We start from the raw sequence: 23,476 nt of genomic DNA on the forward strand, positions 1-23,476 counted from the left end.
TTGTCTTCATCTTTTTCTTCTCGCCCCTTAACGCGTTAGCGCAATGAGGACACTTTCCCCAGGAGGCTCCTTGCACATTCTTCAGACACTCCTTTTTCTTGGAAAGAAGGCTGTCGGCGACCTTTGATGTCAACACATGTTTGTGGTTACGGTACGGTCGCCGTTAGTATTTAATTATGCTTAAATTTAAGGAGTTAGTTAACTCAGTTCAGTTCGCTCCTTAAGCTCGATTTTTTTGGCTTTTTAGGAAGTTTAACTTCCACTTCTAGCTATTTCTTTAAATACCGCCCATTTTCTGGGAGCGGACACATTCGAAATTTAGTTGTCAACACCATCTTACGATCCCTTAACAGGGGTTTTTCATTTTCACCCCCTCCTCTCTTTGGAGAGACGGAGTTTTATTTTTGTTTAAATATATGGCGGACATATTTCTCCGACCCACCTGTGGTTGCCTTCTGCGGGCTGTGATTGTTTGTTTTTCCCTCGCCATGAGCATTTAAGTGATTACTCGGTACTCTGATTTTTCTCAGTCACCTCGCTCGCGTACTGAGCGTTTATTTTGCTTCGGTTTTCTCTCTGTTTGAGGGAAGGAACTTCACTCCTTTCTTAATGGCGCAATACCTGCCCGCCGACTCCCCAAGGATGCAGTTTTTCGACAAGAACGAAAATCAATCTATCACCATCGTAATTTTTTGGTCGCCCTTCCAGAAGCGAAATGTTTATGTGTCGACTGCGACAACTGCCAGCCGCCACTGATGCTACTAGGAGATGAAAAGATGATCAATGTTGAAACATATGCCTTGTGACCCCTAACTGGACATACTTGTGATTCTGATGCCCCAACGATTTTATTGATAACAAGTGATCCGCATTAATAAACTACAACAAAAAAAATGAACTCTGGACTTTTCCTTGTGTTTTTTTAAGTTATTGCAGCTAAGCCAAATTGTTTGACGTCTCCCACCTGCAACAGGTATGTGAAACTCCATTTACAAAGACATCTTGATTTCTAGTGTGTTTTCTTCTATGTTTTTTTTATCTCTAAGGGTTATTGCTCACATCGCATAAAATTTAATTGTATTTTTTTAGTTTCGGCCAATCTTTTGAATTTTAACAACTCCTATTTTTATAACAACCCAGCAACCCCCCCTTTTTTATATCATATATATATATATGTCACGGTGAATGGTGAATGTCAACATTCACGTAGTCGCTTGGTTTATGTCTGAAATATTTGCTAAATACCCTTATTTCTGACTTCCACCGAAGAATGTCAACAATCTCATAGTCGCTTTGGTGAATGTCCGAAATATTTATTACATTCGATTTGATATGAATTTATTCGTAGATATAATTACATTTATTCGATATTTTAATACTTACTGACGATAGATCAGAAGAAACATCAGTGTTTGGAGTATCGGGCCATACATTTACATTTGCTCGGTATGCCCTACACTGATGTTTTTTAAGGTCAAGTGCCATTGCCCGGTATATATTTGCCCGATACTCCAAACACTGATCTTTCTTCTAATCTATCGTCAGTAAGTATTGAAATACAGAATAAATATAAATATATCAAATAAATGTAATTATATTAACGAATAAATTAATATAAAATTGAATATAACAAATATTTCGAACATTCACCAAAGCGACTATGTGATACTTGACATACACTGGTGAGGGTCCGAATGTATAAGAATGTAATGAAATATTCGATCTTTCACCTACGTATTTGGTGTTTGTCGACATTCACCGGTGAAAGTCAACAATCATCGATTTTGGTCATTTGCCGTAACATATATGCATATATATAATAATAATAATGCAAAAAGATAAAAAGTGTTTTAACTCATCAGCAGCCAACAACACCGCATAGTTTTGCACGTTTGAACGAATATGTGTTGTATTTCTTTACAGCAACGTGGCAAACAGCTAAAGTTGCAAGTTATGTTGCTATTGGCTGGACCCTACACTATCAATTAAAGCTTGATAACGTAAAAATTATTCAAAGTATAAAATCAAAAAGTTAAATCCGAAGTCAAACCAAAACAATTTCCAACACCAATATCTATCTTTTCATAATATTGGATTGAAGAAATGAATATTCATCGCCTTTTGCGGCCATACATATATCTCATTTTCTTGTATGATACTTTATTTTATTCAGTTATTTTCATTTGTATACCTTCATTATGAGCAATAAGGAATTTTTAAGTATGCAATTTCCTTATAAATAATAATAGTAATTATAACTTGCAAATAATGTATTTTTTTATTGCAAACATTGAGCACAATTTAGTTTAAAGTTTACTTTTTGAATTTTTATTAGAAAATTTTCTTTGCAACAGCAGGAATGCTTCTAAACAATACTTTTCTTTATAAAACCACTTCACTTTTAAAATGAAGATTTGAAGAGTCTTTACAAGCAACTCTTTTTTTTTATTTGGTGCCCAAAACATTTCTAAAGCTTTGTCGGAAACTTTGTTACATTTTATAAATTTTTTAAAGTGAAAACAAAATACTTCGCAAAGAATTTCAAATATTCTGGAACAAAAAAAATTACTTTTTTTAGTTAACTTTTAGTTAAACTTTGGAAACTTTATTGAGAACTCCAATATAATTTCTCTTTTCTCTGCATTTCTTTTTTGTTCTTGACAAATTTCTTTCCACTAATAATTCTACCAGAAGTTCCTAAAATGACAAAGTAAGCTTTTATAAAAACTAAACTTAAAAATTCGGATTCGAAAGTATTATTTGTGGCACACTAGCAACCAATATGGACGCCAAACTACTGCAAGAGGTTATAAGAAAAGACAATTTATCAAAAAAGTTATCTTGTTTGCGTTTAATCAATTTTTGTCAGAAATACCCAGAGTTCTGATTGTCAGATGGATTTTAACCAAATCGGATATTACAAGAGTCCCCCAGAAAATGATCAAAATGCTTTACAAAATTCCATTTTCATTTCAAACAGATAAAGGTACTTGTACTTCAAGAAGAAGAAGATCACAGATACCCACACATGTGACTTATGACATTTAATGGCAGCTGAAAGTTTATAGGCAAACGTGTTAAAGTTGAGCTAAGTTTCATAATATAAGTTAGAAGGTTAATTAATGTGAAATAAATTAAATACAGCACCATATCACTCATTGAATTGCTAAAATATAATTCTTTCACGTCTACGTCTTTTCTGAACTTAGATTTTATATTTGTTTATGTGTTTTATTGTAATCATGATATATTTTTGTTTTATGTACCTGGCAGCAACTTCGATGCATAATTAGTTTGTTTATTTTCTAGATGACTTCGTGCCTGTCTTTGTGTTAAGTAAGAAATGTATTTGTGAAGGAATAGAAATATTTATGTAAGAATCATTGTGAAACAATATAGAATCTGTCTGTTAAGAGAATTGATACTTGACGGGCTTGGTTTACTCGAAATAGAAGGGAAGGAACAGTTGCTAATGTAAGCAATTGCCGGTTTTCAACAACCAATCAGGATCTAAATACCCACACTACGTCTCTGGAAGGTATCCTATTGTTGGAGCTGTGGCAAGAAAAAATTTAAATTTCCACGGATCATTCTTACTATGTCAAGAAATTGATATTAGTAGAATAAATATATAGGCAGTTTCAGTTAAGATATAAAAATATATTATTTCAAAAAAATTAAATATTAAAGAAAAATCTCTGACAAAAATCAATAATTATCAAAAAACCGAAAAATGATTTTTTTTAAAAAAAAGAAAAAATATTTTCATTTTTTTCTATAATGATTTTTAATGTATAATAATAATTTTTTTCCTAAAATATTTTCATTTTCATTTTATTTGTAAAAATTACTTTGGTTTCCATGGCAAATTCTCTTACCAAAAAATAATTTACTGTAGCTAGCTGTGCACATTTTTTACGACAACAGAGAAATATTCATCAAGAGTTTCCACTCTATTGTTATTGCATATAAAATAAAAAAAAATTTCGTTCTTTTTCTATCTATGCGTGCCAAAATGGCAACAGTTTGGCCCATTCTTCCCTCCTATTGGCCGTTGCTCTAATCCCCCCTTGTGACGTCAACTTTCTCTATATATTTACTCTGTTTCCTCTCATTTCTTTCTGTTGCACTGATGAAGGTTGCCCTTTGAGCATCCGAAGCAGCTGTCTACATTTATAAATATTTTTTGCGCTCTTAAACGTTGTTTACCTTAGTTTTTATCAGTTTGATTGCTGAATTAATGTGTTTTTCGATTTCTTTTATTACTTTTTAATTGAATTTATTAGTTCTTTATAATTGTTTGGTCATTTGTGTTATTTTAGTTCTATCATATGCTTATATATGTTTATTCTTTCAGAACGTCGTTTGTTAATAAAGACAAAAATACATTTTACAAAGTAAATTGCGATTTATTGTAAATATTTTAATTTCTATTAATTTTTCTTGTTCTTATATTTATTTTAATATTGGATTTAGCAGGTATCAACATGGATGAAGTGCACAATTAATTCGTTTAAACCAATTGTAGGATAAATATAGAAAAGTGTTATTAACGAAGAATTTTCTTCTTTTCTCTGTTTGTAGTAAAATTCTCAGTAGTTATTAAGAATTAATAAATTATAGCAATTTCCAAAAGAATGGATGTATTTTGTTATCTTCCTAAAAACAGAACCATTCTATTTCATTCCTAAAAAAAGAAATCAAGGAAGAAAAGAAAATGGAAGGAAAAAATGTTAGCCAGAACTGATTCTTGCACTTCGAATTCTTATCAAACAAATTAACTTCTAGGAATTATAAAAGAATGAATGTATTCAATCGAATTCATTAAGAAATGGTACACTATACTGTTTTCCTTATATTTTGCTATGTTCTTAAATAATCCATGCATTCCAGTGTTTTATTAAAAAAAAGTATTTTTATTGTACTATTATGCAATGAATATATCACAATATTAAAAATAAAAAATATAGATTTTTTGTTCTTAATTGTATTCTTGATTGTCTGTATTGTATTTTTAAATGAATGGATGCATTCTATTGTTTTTCTGACGAACTATCATAACGATATATTCTATTAAGTTCTTGAGGAATGAATGCTTTCTATTTTATTATTAAATTGGATGAATTTTATTATATTCTAAGAGAACAGATGTGTTCCATTGTATATCTATTGAATGAATGTATTCTATAGTATACACAGAGAAGGGATTTGATCTCCTGGACTCTAAGAAACGCATATGTTCTGTATACTTAAAGAATGGATGCAATCTATTGTATCCTTAAAGATTGGATTTTTCCCTTGCATTTTTAAAGAATAGTCTTATTCTATAGTATTACGGTAAAATTGATATGTTTCTCAAAATATGTATGAAGGCTTATCACTTTATAGAGATTTATAAATTATAGGAAAATTCAGCTTTTTTTATTATTTTAAATAGGAAATTCATAATAAGAATCTTATGCTTTTCCTGCAAAAACGACGTATATTTCATTTCAAGTATTTAAATTTTAAAGGATTTAAAAATTTTAACTTTCTTTTTTTGTTTACTGAGAAAAAAAGGAAGGTTCTAACAACCTGAATATCTGGTGAAATTTAGAGTGTTTTTGGCCCTATGGAAACACCACCGAGCTTGGTAATTTCTGCCTAAGCCCTTTCGTAATGATTTCGACAAAATTAAAAATAAAATATGATTTTATGATAGACAATAGAATTTGGCAAATGTGGTAACATTTGGAGAACCTATATGATACCTCACAGCATGGTATAAAAAAATCATTTATTTGATTAAATTTCAATTTCATCATTTCAATCATTTATTTGATTACATTTTCTTTTCAAATGTGTGGTAATAAGATTCATAATTTTGAAAGCACGAATTTCTGGTAAAACATTGCTATATGATCGTAAAAAATTCCAAATGAATAGTTTATATACCGTTTATTTTGATTTTCAAATGTTATATACTATACAGTACGTTAATTTTACTAGAATTTTATTCTCCATGTATAAATACATGAATTATTTTACCTACAAAAGCATATGTATGTTTCGTAAAACAAGAGAAGACGTAAATCTGTCGAAATAAAAAATATGGCTGCATATTGTTTCTAGACCATTAACTTAAAAGGTTTACGAGAATATCTCCAACACTCTCGTGGCAATTTTGTATCATAAAAATGGCCAGAAACACCACATATCGCTACAAAGACATACACATAAAAAAAAATTACATGTATAATGCAAGAAAAATCAAAGAAAAAGCGCAATCATCTGAAAGCCTTAAACTTATCTTTCTTTTTATTTTGTTAGCTTCATCTTCAGCATTTCTTGATCAAACGACAAGGAGGAGATGATGAAAGGTTTGAGGAGGAAAAATGGAAGAAAAAAAGGTGTAAGAGATTTCCTTTTCTTTATTTGCTGGCATTTAGCTTTTTTTTTCTATCTTGCCTTTTTTATTGGACGTGTTTTAAATCACAGGTTAAAAATGCCAAAGAGATTTATCGAAATATTTGTATTTCTTTATTTTGCTAAGATGTTTCCAAGAAAGTTATTTCAAGAACTTTGGGAATTTATCACGTACTATCCTCACAAGGATTTGATTTTATTTAAAAAAAATTGCCATCGCAATAAAAAATTAGTGTGAATTTTCGGTAGATTTTTTCAATCAATGGTAATTTTTTGTCATTGAAGTAAGTCATTAATTCGTTGTAAAATCAATAAACATTTCACACAAATTTTGCTCGATTGTAATAAAATTTTTGGAGCAGTAAAAATAAAATAAAAGGAATACAAGAGAAATTGTGCTTGTCCACTTCCTTACACTGAATTGCTTATTTATTTATTTTATACAAACATACATACATACATATATATATATACANGAGATTGCATACATATATATATTGCATATATATATATATATATATTTAAAACATATTTAATTGAATATTATAACATCGTATTCAAAAGCAGTTGAAACTTAGTAAAAAAATTACAGGTCTTAGTGACTAGACTTTTATCTATAGAAAAAGCTCTTTATGATAATACAATATTCATTTATATATTTAATTTTTGTTTCATATTGCCCAATTTCATACTTCATGCGTATAAATATATTTCTCTTTGCACGGTAACAAAAAATAATTTATTTTCTTCATGTTGGTAAAAAAAAATAAGTGAAATGTTAAGTAAAAAAACAATCATAAGGATGAATGCTTAAACGTGCATATTTACAAATTTCTGTCTAACAATTCTTTTCTCCTGTGGTTAGTGAAAAACTGAAAAAAACAAGCTGTAAGATGGGAAGTAACGAAGGTAAACAGCAAACAATTCTCTTATGAAATTATAGGGCATATTACTCGGCAAGGAGCTTTTAGAGCCGCTTCAAATTTGTTCAACTTTAGAGAAATTTATTCTTTGCGGATAACGGTTTTAATCGTTTAATGGTTTAATTTTTGGTAATACTTTTTATTGACTTATGATGAATAATATCAAACAATGTTACAATCAGTAGTTGTGATATAATTATTCCGAATAATAAAATCCTTGGAGAGGATAGCAATCATAAGAAGGAAATTACTATTTATGCAGTTTTAAAAAATTCTGAAATGGATATTTCATATATGTATAAAAAATGCATGGAAAATATAAAAGTTTTGAACAATCATTTTATTATTTTTCACTAACTATTTAGTAGTAATTTTGAAACAGAGTTCGTTTCTACTTAGGTAATCTTTCTCATTAATCACCAATTTTGGATATAATTATGGCGTGATTAAAGACCACGAATTTGAACTTCGTCCGTCCCCTTCTTCCGGCGATAATGATAGAAAGTTCCGGAATATATTGACTTCGGCTTCCGGAGGATAATGAAATTTTCCTCCAATATTAGCCGTTTATTATTAGCTATAATTAATTGCGAATATTTGACTTACAATCAATTAACGAAATATGATGTTGAAAAAGATTTAATCTCTTGGAAACAATGTAATACAGAAATTAAATACATACTGACTAATCTAAAAACGTTAAATTTGTCTGCTTTTTTTTTAATTCTTTATGATTTACGTGCTAAATACCCGTTCTCCGTACGAGGAGAGTAAAGAAAAGAAATTTATCAATGAATCAGTCCGAAGCAACCCTACGAAATCATTCACAAAACTGAAAGACGTGTGCCAACACGATTAATGAAGCTAAAGTAATTTCGATTTTTTATTAATTGTTATGTGTTGCCGCTACTTATATTAGCTTTACATTGTTAAATTTAGCAAACCCTATTTCTTGTATTCCATCTTAACAGAATAGAGATAAACTGCATTCATCATTACTTGTCACAATGATTTTGATCGTGGTCAACTCGTTACGATGGGTAGTAAAACATTATAACTACATTAACGGTATTAAAACTGTTGGCGCAGTTTTAATAATTTCCAATTATAGCAATATAATACTTTCTAACTACAATAGTGTATTTGGTACCCATTACATAGGTTTTCAACGTTTGAGCTTCTGTGCGAAATAAATTTATCAGTCTCAGCCAATAAAAACTAAAATTTCAAACAGAATTAAACAGAATTCTTATAAGAGCTTGATAAGCACTTTAGAGCATGGCCATTTCTCTTTATCGCCTTTATGTATAAATCGTGGCAGAAAAAAGTTCTTTTGATTCTAATTCATTAAAATATAAATACACTGTATTTCATACCACTGGAAAAATATTTTCCGAATCTACAGGACATTAGATGAAGATATATTATTGAAACTGTTCCAATTGCCATAATACCGATACTGCGTATTACTAAAATTAATTAAAAAATCTTCTGCGTAAGGCGATGTGCAGTTCTACAGTTCCCCTTATAGAAAAAGTACCTTTTCGTTACTAATTTGAGAAAAAATAGCACCTTAGAGTCACTTTTCAATGCATAAATATTTTTTCATTTTAATTACCGTTAATTGTTAATTATTTGTTTTTATAAAAGTATGTTTTAAAATAATTACTTATAAGGAAAATAAACATGTGGTTTCAGAAAACTTTAGGAATACTAATTTGGTGACGTAATCTTCCAATACTACCACGTTGACGTTGATCATTAAATTTATTTGACATAGTGAATAAAAACAAAAAATTGTAAGGTGCTTGCACTAAACTCCTTTTTTTCAAAAAAAAAATAAAGCTGTAAGATAGCAAATATCACTGATATTATCGTTAAAATATTTGGAAAAATAGACTTACCTATAATTAAATTTATTACATAGGCTAACGCTTAACCGTTAGCCAGTAAACCGTTCTTTGGTAAAATTCTTAATAAAACGATGTAAGCAGGCTATCGTATCCATGCTAGTGCTTAAAAGATAGCTTTGTCGCCGGTAAAATTACTATGTATTTGTAAGTAGTGTTGCAAAATTCATATAAAAAGATCTCAAACATGCTTTAGCATGCCTTAAAAACTTAAAACCTCCACTTTCATTCCTAAAAGGAATAAAAAATTTTACAAAATTCTCTCTGTGTTACTCTATTCTGTTACTATATAGATTCTTTGGGCCGTGATGGCCCAGGGAATAGAGCACTCGCCTGCAAATGGGGTGACCCGGTCTCGAATTTCAGCTATGTGTGGAAGATACGAATTCTGCACCCAGCTCACACCGTCTATACGGCTGACGTAAAATATCCATAGTGATAGACGGATAAGTCAGGCTACCCGTGGGAAGTTTTCGTGGTTTTCCTCTTCATGTAACGCATATGCTGGTTAGTCCCATCAAAGTTCCAGCAAGTTTCTGCCAATATTTAATCTAGGACTTCTATTGTCTTCTGGATGGGGTTTAAAATTACAAGTCTATGGAGTCGTAAACTTAAAATTGGTTTTTACATTAGTAGTCGTTAACTCCAAAAATTGGGTCGGTTGTTATAACACCGACTGTTACAAAATAAATATAAATCACTGTCCTTGCTGAAGGGCCCACAAAAGATTCATCTTTCCTTAAGGCTGTGGTTTGTAGAGTAAAAACAAATTCCATCCTTTTTTTTTTTAAATGTTTAACTATTATTTTAACCTCTTATTGTGTGCTTCAATATTTATATTTTGGTTTATTAGTAGACGTTTCATTTTCAATTCTTACTTTGTGTACTTTTAGGTAGTGTTTACTGGTTCATTATTTTTCAGTGCTTTTCATTTCTTTTAATGATTTTCTTATTCGTCTATCCATTGTGGGGCCTCAGGTCACTGTCAGTTTTGGTTTTTCTACTGACAACAGAAAGGCTCCTGTGTGTTTGTAGACAGTGTGTCCCCTGAAGAAGTGCTGTCTTACAGACACACATATATTCTATTTTATTACTTTTTCCTGCTTGAACATTTATATGTAAATAACTTCAGTTCAGTTGAAGTGCTTTTGCATTAATTTGGAAACCATGAGCCAGTTTTAGAGTAATATATAATTTGTGCTTTACTAAAGCACAGCGAAAGAGTGCCCTACTTATAAATGTCCGCACAAGCATGCAGCTGATGATGTTCTATTTTGCAGTTGGTTGAAAAGAGGTGGATAACTGCACGTGATAACTGCAACACGTGATGAGTATTTCAATATTTAAAATATTATAGCCTAAAATTTGAAAAAAAAATATAACCATCTCCATAATTTCTGGTACACTCATACATAAAAAGGTTATTCGACTAATGAAAAAGCATATGCTTATGCGTGTAAGATATTTTTTTATATGAACTCACTCAATATTTTAAGTAACAGTACATTAGCATAACATAACATGCATAAAAAAATCTATTATCATATGTAATAAGAACAAGAATTTATCCAACTTTTTTAATACTAATACATGAAATATATTAGAAATTACATTATTATCAAACATAGAGATTTAATTAAAATACATTTTTCCAGCCATTTTTAAACTTAAGTTTCAAATTCTGTATGTCTAAGTCATTATAAAACTTATGAAAAATAAAATAGACTATATGAATAAGATTGATATCAAAACAACATTTTTAACGTAATTTAAAGTTAAAAAGCCAAAATGATTGAAAACGACTGACGACATTATTTAAACCTTCTTTTTAATAAGGATTTTACATGATAAACTTGTGAGGTTTTCTGATTTACTGTTTAACAATAAAATATTTGCTCAGATCAAATATTAATTACGACAAAATATTATAAATTCAACTTAACTTGTATTCTATTACCAAAAATAACATTCCGAATACTTTTTACGAAAAAACCATAGAATTTATCGTCAAAACAAATATTTAATTAAGATGTTAATTAATATTGGGTCGGATTCGAGCAGATTTCTTTGCAGTATCTGACATTTTCAATAAATTTGACACGATTGTCAGAATATGTAATTAAGTTATTATGAGGTGACTGGTATGAAAGGACAGCGAGGCAGGAATTGATATTATTCGTATTAAAAAATTTGCAAACTTTGGTATTTTTATCTATCCATTATCATTAATTTTCTATCTCTAAATATCTTTAATTATTATTCATTGTTATTACCTCTTTACCGATTACGATGGTTTCTGTAAATTAATTAAAAGTTTAAATTATTAAATGAGATAAATATTTAAAGTACTCAAACATTCTATTCAATTTATAAGGGAAATTTTAATGAATTTTTTGAAACCATCGTTTTTGCTAAAGAGGGATTTTTTAACATTCTACTCTGAATCACTTATGCTGCAAAATTAAAAATATAAATGAAGAAAAAAATAAAGGAAAGGATCGAGGGGTATCTCTCCTCACATGAAGTGCAATGACCGTTGACCAGCGATGAAGGGTGAATAGAAAGTTAATATTCTTTACGAAAAGAAAAGTGATTTCTTTTGTTTTTCTTCGCCAAACTAAATGTATTCAATATATTTACGTTTAAACTGAGAAAAAATCAAAATAATTTAAGAAAACTTATTTGAAAATTTCGCATAGAATAAGCTAAAACTGTTATAAAATCAAAAGTAAATAAATTTTTAAAAATTAAAGGAAAATATTTAAATAAATGATTTAATTAAAAAAAATAAAAGATTTAAATAAAAAAGCAATTGTAACATTACACAAAGTGTAACTGTGACACTACACTGACAGACCAGAATTTTGTTTCAAAGTTTCGCTGCCAAGAGAAAATTTTATTTTAACTAAATTTTAAGCAAAATTTAGTTAAAATAAAATTTTCTCTTGGAATATATATATATATTTATAACATAATTTAAGAAAAATCACATAAAAATTTCGTATAGAGTAAGCTGAAATTTTCAGAATTAAGAGTAAATAAGGGTTTAAAAAAATTAAAAGAAAAGATTTAAATAAAAGAGTAATTATAACATTAGTCACAGTGTAACTGCGACAAGTTATAAGAAAATAAATTTAAAAAATATTGAATTAAAGTTGTTTTTTAACATTTTACTATTCGATATTAAATATGATACATTATGCATTCAATTTTTCGAAGAGAATAACAATTTACTTTTCACATTATTGTTTAATTATTCTACTAATTTTTATTTAATTAAATTTTTAGCATGAGCCACAAATATATGCATATACAAAAATACAAAAGCATATTTTGTTTTACAGAAATATGCATAAAAATATTCGTTTCAAAGAAAAATTATTTAAAATGGAAAATAGAATAAAACCGATTGAGAAACTTTTAAGTTCCAATTTAGCAATAGCTATATCTAAAACTAGCTATATCTATAACACTTGCGAAAATTTCTCCATAGTTGAAATGGGAAAAAAATTAAATGATTCAAGTGCTCATAAAACGATCCTCTTCGCTAGAAATATGTTTATTTCCAATCTCATTTTGATAGTGATTCGAAAATTGATGAGTAATAATTTATGTGAATTTCACAGCAACATGTGAATAAAAAATTAAGAATAGCAGTCTTTAAGAGATTATTGGTGAATTCACAAACTTTTCAAATCATAGTTTTGAAACAAATTAATCCCAGGCCATTTACTTAAATATCTTTTCAGAAATGCAGAGATACTTTGAAAATTTTGTGTTGTTGTACTTTCTACTGAGTGAATAAAATTTGTTTGAAAATCTTGTTTAACATAAATTTAAAACTTTAAGATAAAACTGTGAGTTTAAGATAAAATTTAAAGTTACTGATACAAAACTGGTGAAATTTGTTAATGATAAAACTAGCAATACTCAATTTTGATAAAACTTCCTAATTGATTTTTGATGTATTTCTATTCAAAATATCGAAACTTTTAATTTGTTTTCAAAATGATTGTCTATAGGCATTTTAAAAAAACTTCTCTTTCAAAATTGTTTTTTTTTAAAACAATACATGCTGAAACTGAAAACAGAGATTTCAAATTTCCTGAAAACGAATTAAAATGGAAAAAACATACATACTTTAAATATACAGGAATTAATTTTTCAGTCACTGAGATGTACTGCTTCACAAATTCATAACCTCATTGCAATTTTTTCTTTATTTTTCAATCAATCAACGGTTTTGAGAGCAATCAATTAAGCTACTGCTAATTATATAATTCAAATGGAACTATAATTAATAATAATTCAAATGGAATTATAATTAATAATAATCCAAATGGAACTTCGACTTAATGAATTATAAAGTGCTGAGATTGTTCTTCTGCTGCTTAGTTTGTATTTAAATCAATATACAGGTTAACATCTTACTCCAGGGTTTGGAAGGCTTATCGCAAATAAGATATTATTAGCACACCAACAAATTTTATTTTACCTGATATAGAAATATTGTAAGCCTCTTTTTTCTTTATAAATGATCAATATGTGAAAATTTTATGATTCCACAGACTTTGAGTCTAAAGTCAAGTTCTTGCCACACTGGCAGCATCACGTGGTTGTGATACTTCGTCTCAATTTTGTTAATTCACAAGGAATAGGAGGCACGAATACATATTACTTTATTTTATAACCGTCGTTGAACAGCCGATTCTGCTTCTCTACTGCAAATCTGCTTCTCTACTACAAGGCTATCAATTTTTGGCAGAAATTTCTAACCTTTTATTTCGTCATAAAATACACGCAATTGAAAAAAAAATACTTACAGATCTAAAACAAAAAGTATAATTTGAAGTCAAGAAGAGAATATCAGTTACTTAAAAAAACATTTATGGAGGCTATAGCATATGTTGCTCAATATATTGTTTTTGAAAAAAGGTGAAAAAAATGATCATGAAATCGAAAGGAGAGTAGTAGGAAAAAATAAAATTAATAAGAAAATTATAATATATTGCATGATTTAGGCATCGCATCTGTTATTATCGCAAAACGTTTTAAAACGAATTAGTAACTTTGTTTTTAAAAAAAATAATCAGATAAATTTTGAGAAATCGAATTTTAAAAAAGTCGTATTTTCATAATTTTATTTCAACTATTTTGAACGATTTCGCTCATAGTTTGTATTTTGTCATTTAAAACTGCCTTTTTTAAAACTATGCAATGAATTGTATACCTTACACTACAAAATATTTACGTCTGCCATTAAATAAAGTAACAAAAAACAATAAATATTTATTTAAAATTATATTTTGTGTGGAATTTTTTTTATACAAACGAATTGTATAATTGCGTGCAATTATTCAATTTGTTTCAGTTTGCTTGATTCAATTTGCTTGATTTCAATTTCGTTTCAATTTGCTTGAGAAATTCTCGATATGGCAAAACAAAATGTCAAATAAGTAGAATTAATTGNCGTTGACCAGCGATGAAGGGTGAATAGAAAGTTAATATTCTTTACGAAAAGAAAAGTGATTTCTTTTGTTTTTCTTCGCCAAACTAAATGTATTCAATATATTTACGTTTAAACTGAGAAAAAATCAAAATAATTTAAGAAAACTTATTTGAAAATTTCGCATAGAATAAGCTAAAACTGTTATAAAATCAAAAGTAAATAAATTTTTAAAAATTAAAGGAAAATATTTAAATAAATGATTTAATTAAAAAAAATAAAAGATTTAAATAAAAAAGCAATTGTAACATTACACAAAGTGTAACTGTGACACTACACTGACAGACCAGAATTTTGTTTCAAAGTTTCGCTGCCAAGAGAAAATTTTATTTTAACTAAATTTTAAGCAAAATTTAGTTAAAATAAAATTTTCTCTTGGAATATATATATATATTTATAACATAATTTAAGAAAAATCACATAAAAATTTCGTATAGAGTAAGCTGAAATTTTCAGAATTAAGAGTAAATAAGGGTTTAAAAAAATTAAAAGAAAAGATTTAAATAAAAGAGTAATTATAACATTAGTCACAGTGTAACTGCGACAAGTTATAAGAAAATAAATTTAAAAAATATTGAATTAAAGTTGTTTTTTAACATTTTACTATTCGATATTAAATATGATACATTATGCATTCAATTTTTCGAAGAGAATAACAATTTACTTTTCACATTATTGTTTAATTATTCTACTAATTTTTATTTAATTAAATTTTTAGCATGAGCCACAAATATATGCATATACAAAAATACAAAAGCATATTTTGTTTTACAGAAATATGCATAAAAATATTCGTTTCAAAGAAAAATTATTTAAAATGGAAAATAGAATAAAACCGATTGAGAAACTTTTAAGTTCCAATTTAGCAATAGCTATATCTAAAACTAGCTATATCTATAACACTTGCGAAAATTTCTCCATAGTTGAAATGGGAAAAAAATTAAATGATTCAAGTGCTCATAAAACGATCCTCTTCGCTAGAAATATGTTTATTTCCAATCTCATTTTGATAGTGATTCGAAAATTGATGAGTAATAATTTATGTGAATTTCACAGCAACATGTGAATAAAAAAATTAAAAAAAAACAGTCTTTAAGAGATTATTAGTGAATTCACAAACTTTTCAAAACACAGTTTTTAAACTAATTAATCCCAGTCCATTTATTTAAACATCTTTTCAGAAATGCAGAAATACTTTGAAATTTTTGTGTTGTTGTACTTTCTACTGAGTGAATAAAATTTGTTCGAAAATCTTGTTTAAGATGAATTTAAAACTTTAAGATAAAATTGTGAGTTTAAGATAAAATTAAAAGTTACTGATGAGACTTTTACAAAACTGAGGAAATTTGTTATTGATACAACTAGCAATACTCTATTTTGATAAATTGGTTTTTATTTTTATTCAAAATATCGAAACTTTTAATTTGTTTTTAAAATGTTTGTCTATAAGCATTTAAAAAACCTTCTCTTTCAAGATTGTTTTTTTAAATTATTTTTTAAAACAATACATACTGAAACTGGAAACATAGATTTCAAATTTCCTGAAAACGAATTAAAATGGAAAAAACATACATACTTTATATGTACAGGAATTAACTTATTCAGTCACTGAGAGGTACTGCTTTACAAATTCATAACCTAATTGCAGTTTTTTCTTCATTTTTTAATCAATCAACGGTTTTGAGAGCAATCAATTAAGTTAATGATTTAAATAATAATTCAAATGGAACTTCGACTTAATGAATTGGAAAGAGGTGAGATTGTTCTTCTGCTACTTATTTTGTATTTAAATTAACATACAGGTTCAAATCTCACTCCAGGGTTTGGAAGGCTTATCGCAAACAAAATATTACTAACACACCAACAAATTTTATATTTCTTTTATATTTAATTTTTAATGAATTTTTTAATCAACATATACTTAAAAAGCACATTTTTGCACGAGTATATTAATTAATAAAAATTATTTAGATTAATTTTCTTCTTGAAGCTAATCAAATAATTTATAAAATTCATTTAACGATTTGCAATAACATTCTATTCTCTAATCTATTTATGAGATTGATTTATTATAAAATTACCCATTGTTCTAAAGTTAAGAAGTACCGTTAATTTTATTTTATTTTAATACAAAACTGAAAAATGTAAAGAATATATTAAATACTGTTTTTAAAGCATAAATATTATTTGTGTTTCATTTTTTTAAAATGCAAATCTGAATTTTATCTTTATATGCATCTAATTAGTCGTTTTTTCGGATTGAGACTTTAAGCTAGATCGAATAAAAATGTAAACAATTTTAATATCATTATTTTAAGCTTAGGTAAACTCCAGTGCAATTACTTTAAAACCAATATGCGTAAATAACTCATCTTAAAGCAAACTTTATTATATTCTCTTGAATTTTTTAAAAGTGAAAAGAAAACCTTTTTGAGATCATCGATTCATAAATTAACTGAGATTAAATTTTTTTATGAAAAATGAACCTATCGCGTGTGAATAAACAAACCATTTTTTTAGTAATGAAATTTATTTACTTTCGCGAAGTATTTTTCTGCAGACTCTCTTTTACATCTCGATAAATCTATCTCGTGCATGCTGGAATTTAATAAATAGTTTGCTGCTTGAAAGGAAATACATCCACCCGATTGGAGATTTCTACGTTGCAATTTGTGTTGCAACCTTGTAAGACGTGATTAAAAAGGCGAAAAGAGGAAAAAAAAGTTAGTAATAAAAAAAATCAGACATAAAACCTCTTAAAGTTTTATTTAAAAGTCTCAAGTAATTTAATTTCGTAAAAAATTGTTAAATGTAGTCATTTAATTTAGCTGTTTAGACATTTGTAAATGTATCCAATTCTATAAAATTCTTTTTTTTTCTTCTTTTAACTGTATAAGATTTTTTTTAAAAAAAATTACCAGTAAATATTTTTGCATGAAATATTAAATTTCAATTGCCTTGGAAAAATGCATACTGGCGCTGTTTTAGTAATAGTCGGTTTGTTATGTACACTAATAGGTGTCACATGCGTTGCAACGAGTGCGTATGCCCTGTCCTCTGGCATTAATTGGGAATCACTGTATGCGTTTTTAGTCGACAAAAAACTTGTCTGCGGCATACAATCATCGGCAGATTTGTGAAATGTATGAAGTTACCTACTCGCATGCTGACAGGAAATTTTGATACTCCATGACAATAACTCTCCGCAGCTCAGTTCCGTGTTTTATTCGACTATTTTGGCTGGGAAGTTCTGAACCACCCTTCAATACTGCCCGGACCTTGCGTTGAAGTGATTTTTCCTCCTCTCCGATCTTTCAAACTTCATTTTCTCGGCAAACCTCTACAACGAAGACGTGAAAACGATCGTGACTTCGTGGTTATCAGAGCAGGCGGCAAGTTACTATGAAGGGGGTATTCTAAATTTAGTTGCACGGTATGATAAATGTCTTAGTATACTTGGCAACCATTTTGAAATAAATAGAAAAGTATGTAGAATCAAAAAATAAATTTGCTTCATGAAAAGTTTCCTTCGTCTGGCTTTTATTTTCAAATTTTCCTTACTTAAGAAACAGCCTTCGTATGTTACTAAAAATTGTATTCAATGCCTTAGCATGTTTAGGCTAACTGTGAAACATGATAATAATTACGTACTTTATCTAGATATTGTATTCAGATGCTCTCTGGATAAAGTATGAAATAGAAGAAGAGCGGAAATATAGACAGCTCATTGCTTTCTTTTGCACTCTCTTCGAAAAAAAAACTGCGTCTGAACAGTCTAAGAAACAATGTCTTTATTTAATAAATTAATAAATAAGAATAAGAGCTTAACCTTCTATTATTTTAAATATTAACAATGTTTTTCGATTAGGAAAAAAATATTGCGGGAGAAGATATTTGAGTTCCCACATGATTACCAAGTCATTTACGATTATTAATAATATTGTCTGGCGATTACTAAAAATTTAAGCTTTTCTTATTAATGAAAATAAAATTAAATGTGAGCTTACTTGCTGCACCAGGAAATTATATTTAAACTAAGATCAGTAAGTCATAATAAAACAATCCTATTTCATACTTTTCAATTTTGGTATTGTATATGTTACCAGCATTCTATAGAATGCCTAGGCATTGTATATAATGCCGGATGTTTTCAGGCAAGGTGTGAAATATGAGAAGTGTTACATACTTTCCCCAGGCATTGCATATAATACCCAGGCATTCTATAGAATGACAAATGCTATTTAAGCAAAGCATGAAAAAAAGTCCTGATGAGGTTATTATGTAAATGGTGTGCATTTCTCAAAAACAAAAATGTTATTCTGAAAAAATAATGAGAGTGCCATTAAAAAAAATTATTCAAAATGCGTAAAGAGAAATGAAAGTTGTACAAAACATAATTTATGCCTTTCTTGTTAAGGGAAACAAAATTTTCATATGAAAAAATAAGAAATTAACCTACTTGTTGCAACATGGCAGGCTTGAATGACATTTCATTACATTACGAATCGAATCAGAGATGCATATTATACTTTGCCGATTTCTCATTTGACATTCTTTAGAATGCCTAGAACAGTGGTGGCGAACCTTTATGCACCAACGTGCCATTTTTTCTAAAAAATTGTTTAATGAGATCATAGACGTGCCGTCAGTTTTGACTTCGTGATTATTGGATAAATCATAATACTTAATACTATCAACTCAAAATTCTTTATTTACTACGAATTTTACAATGTCTCAGTTAAAAGCGTAATTCAACTTAAGGTTATATCAGCGAGACTTCTGTTGTTGTAGATTAGATGACAAATAACTTATATTAGGGTTATAAGACGCTAGTTTAAGCAGAGCTGCTTATTTTTTTTCGCTAGTTATTTATTGTTATCTTGTTTTTTTTATAGTTATTATGCTTTTTTGGCAATAATTGTTTTTTGTTAATTATTTATGAATTTTAATTTAATTGTCGATATGCTTCATAGTGAACTTTGTGATCGGTGTTGTGCCCAAAACGTTGTGTCGCGTGCCATAAATAGAGCGCGTGCCATTGGTTCGCCATCTCTAGCCTAGGAAATGTGCGAAATATAAATCGTTTCATACATTGCCTGCTAGTTTTAGGCTTTATATACAGTGCCTAGGCATTCTATAGAATGCCGGATTTCAAACTTTGCCGGTAACGTATAGAATGCGTGGTAAATGTGAGAAACATTTAGCGACTTTTTACTTGCTTGAAAATGTATGGCATTGTTTTCATTGCAGGTTACACGTCAGTATACACGTACCTGGCAGTATACACGTATATAACATCTCGATCAGTACACCACGTACCTTAAAATTAATTGTAACGGTAAAATATCATACCGTACTTTTTACAGTAACATTTATTTGAAGAGAGCGATTCAGTGATTTTGCGGTATTTATTACTATAAATTTACAGTATATCAGATTTTTCTTTCGTAACGTGTTCTGGTAAAAATGGACTTGATCTGGTATTTTCACTCAGTTTAGCACGGCACTCTACATACTTTTTTTTTATCTATTCTGTATTATGGTTTGATTCATTGTTCTATGAGTGGAAATAGAATTTTTTAGGATAATGTAATTTGATGACTTAAACTTTTCTCTATTTCTACTCAAAGAAAAAAATTGTGGTAAAATTACCGTAATGTATATTAATTACATTTCTGATAAAAGAAAAGCCGTAATTCTGCTTAATAAAACCAAAATATACGGTATTCATATCGTTCGATCGGAAATTTTTCCGTTCCTTTGGCAACAGTTTGCAGGAAATTCAGGTTTTCAAAATTATAGTTCTTATTACCGCCCATATAATAAAAAAATATAAAGCTGAGAAGCACGTTTAACAGAATAAATGATTTCTATACCGTGTTCTAAGGTATAAGGATAAAAATTCTTAATTTTACTATATTTTCTAGATTTTATCGCTTATTATCAAATCATTTGCAAATTATATTATTACCTTCAGTAAAAACTAGCGAGATTATTGGTGTTCCCATAGAGCTAAAAACGCGGTGAATTTTACCATATTATGGTAGTTTTGACCATGTATTTTTTTCGCAGTTTCAATCCTTTTCAAAATATAATATGTAAAATAAAATATACATTTGTAAAATATAATATACACACGTAAAATATAATATACATTTGGAAAATATAATATACATTTGGAAAATATAATACGCAGGGTATTCTGCAATAGCTGTCCTTATTAGATATTTTCAAAATGTTTGTCAGAAATCAAATTAAGAGCAAGTATGCGCATTGTGGGTCGCAATAAGTTAAAGTGAGGAAAAAGCAAAATATTGCGCAAAATTTTATAAATAACTATTGAGGAAAGTGACAGTACAAATTACACTGGGAAACAAATTTTTTGGTGCATTTATACTAATAGTTGGTTGTGCATAATTCGGGTGTGGAGATTTTAAACCTGAAATTATTTTTTCGCCAAAAGCTACACATTATTTATTTATTTTATTTTTCTAAAAATGGCATTTTAAGCTGTTTTTTGTGACGCAAAACAGGGTGTCACGCAAATTTTGCAACGAATTTCTAACGAAGTTAGGACGCATTATCAGGATCAAAATTGCATAGAAACCCATGCCCGGAAATGTCGACATACGCGGCTTGAGACTCTCTCCTATTATGACAAATTCAGAAAAAAACAAAGGAAAATTCGAAGAACTTTTAAACTTGCACATTTGAAAAAAAGGATTAAAAATCTCATTAAAAACCTGCAACTTAGAGAAATCGATTGCAGATTTGAAAACAGTGGCAGAAAAATTTACAGCATCCATTAAAAAAACGCATTTAACTGAAAACAAAAAAAAAATAAAATGTTCCCTAGTGTTATCGAAACCTGTATGACTGCAGGTCAAAACTTGAAAGTGTAGTGAATGTGAAATTAATTTTACATCATTTCTTTTAGAAGGTAGTTTATTTTAAAGGATTATTTTTATCATTATTACAAACCAAGTAATCATTAAGTCCCTCATTTCAGGAAATAGAAAGAAAATAAATCCCTAAGATCCCGATCAACTAAAAAACTTTCTTTTTGTCTAGGCTATTTTTCTGTTCAATTTAATGAACAGAAAAAATCTCCAATTCTTGTAAACTTAAGAAGATTTCTTTTTGGGTCAGTTTAATAAATTGTTTCTAGGAACAAATTTAAAAGAATAAATCGGATCTTTCTTTTTTGCAAAGCTCCAAATCTTTTTATGAAGAATTTTTGCTTTATGAAGAAAATAAATGCCCTTTAGAAAAATTATTCTAACATACATATGTCATAAACCTTGAATGAATAACGATAAATTTCAATTTAGAGATATTTGATGGAAATTTTAATAAATTTTTTTTTTATAAAATTATTGTCTTTTAGGCAACATTATTTTAAAAAACTATAAACACATCCTATAAAATTTAATAATATTCATTTCATATTTTTTTGCTTTATAGTATATTTAGGATTTATTTTATGTAAATTAGAAAAACCTAATATTTTTGAAAAAGCTTTCAGTACGTGGTTTTCACGTTTAGTATGCGATTTTTGCCCTTTTATCTCAGCATGAAATAGATCTTTTTAATTTTTTATTGTACAACAAAACTATCGAAGTTAAAACTCTGATTTCAATTCTTATTATTTTCATGGTTTGTGCAGCTTGCATAAAAAAAAATCTTTTTTTTTTCTTTTTCACTGCAGGCACTGAATTCTTGTTCTTCGCCTCTGGAGATGCCGAGAATATTATTTATTAATTGATATACATGATAATATGTTCTATTTTCATTTCAATTATTTGGGTGCCCCTCAAATTATCGTATTGATATATTTTACTAAGGCTTTATTAATACAATGTTAGAAAGCGCTCTTTTAATACTGATATAATCGTGTGAGCTGATGACAAGATTATAACTTTTAATTATTTAGTTTCCGACTTTTTAATAACNCCCGCTTCGGACGTGGGTTTAATGATAATATGTTCTATTTTCATTTCAATTATTTGGGTGCCCCTCAAATTATCGTATTGATATATTTTACTAAGGCTTTATTAATGCAATGTTAGAAAGCACTCTTTTAATACTGATATAATCGTGTGAGCTGATGACAAGATTATAGATTATAACTTTTCATTATTTAGTTTCCGACTTTTTAATAATATATTATTAAATTTTTTTAAAATTATAATTGATGCTAAATTCGAGTGCTTTGCTAAATAAGAGTACTTTGCTGATATCTATTACCCAACTGATAAACCAAATGAAAGATTTTATTGAAATTTTTTGCAGTTTTTTTTCGTTAGTACCTCTGAACAGGATTTAAAAATGACACAGTAGCTTAGAAATTTCATAAGTTTCGCGATCGCTGCTTTAAAAAAATTATTTTGGTTCTCCACAGTAATTTCAGCTCCTCGAAATACTACTGATAAATATTTTTTAAGCAACACAGTTACTTTTCAGGCAAACACTATATAATATTTTAAAGTATTTTTTAATAATAATCAAGTGAATCTGTTAAAATAATTTATAATTTAGAAGTTTTAAGACTTACCAGTTATTATTAATAATCAAGAATAAATAATGGTTAAATGTAATAATTTTCAATAATTTGTAATAATAGTATTTAATTTTTAAAAAAAAAAACATCAGTGTAGGGTATACCGGGCAGTGGCACTTAAACTTACAAACTTCAGTAAAGGTAAGCATATATATATATGCAATAGCTGTCC

The sequence above is a fragment of the Parasteatoda tepidariorum genome, chromosome 2 (genome assembly GCF_043381705.1).
Source record: "Parasteatoda tepidariorum isolate YZ-2023 chromosome 2, CAS_Ptep_4.0, whole genome shotgun sequence".
NCBI lineage: Eukaryota > Metazoa > Arthropoda > Arachnida > Araneae > Theridiidae > Parasteatoda > Parasteatoda tepidariorum.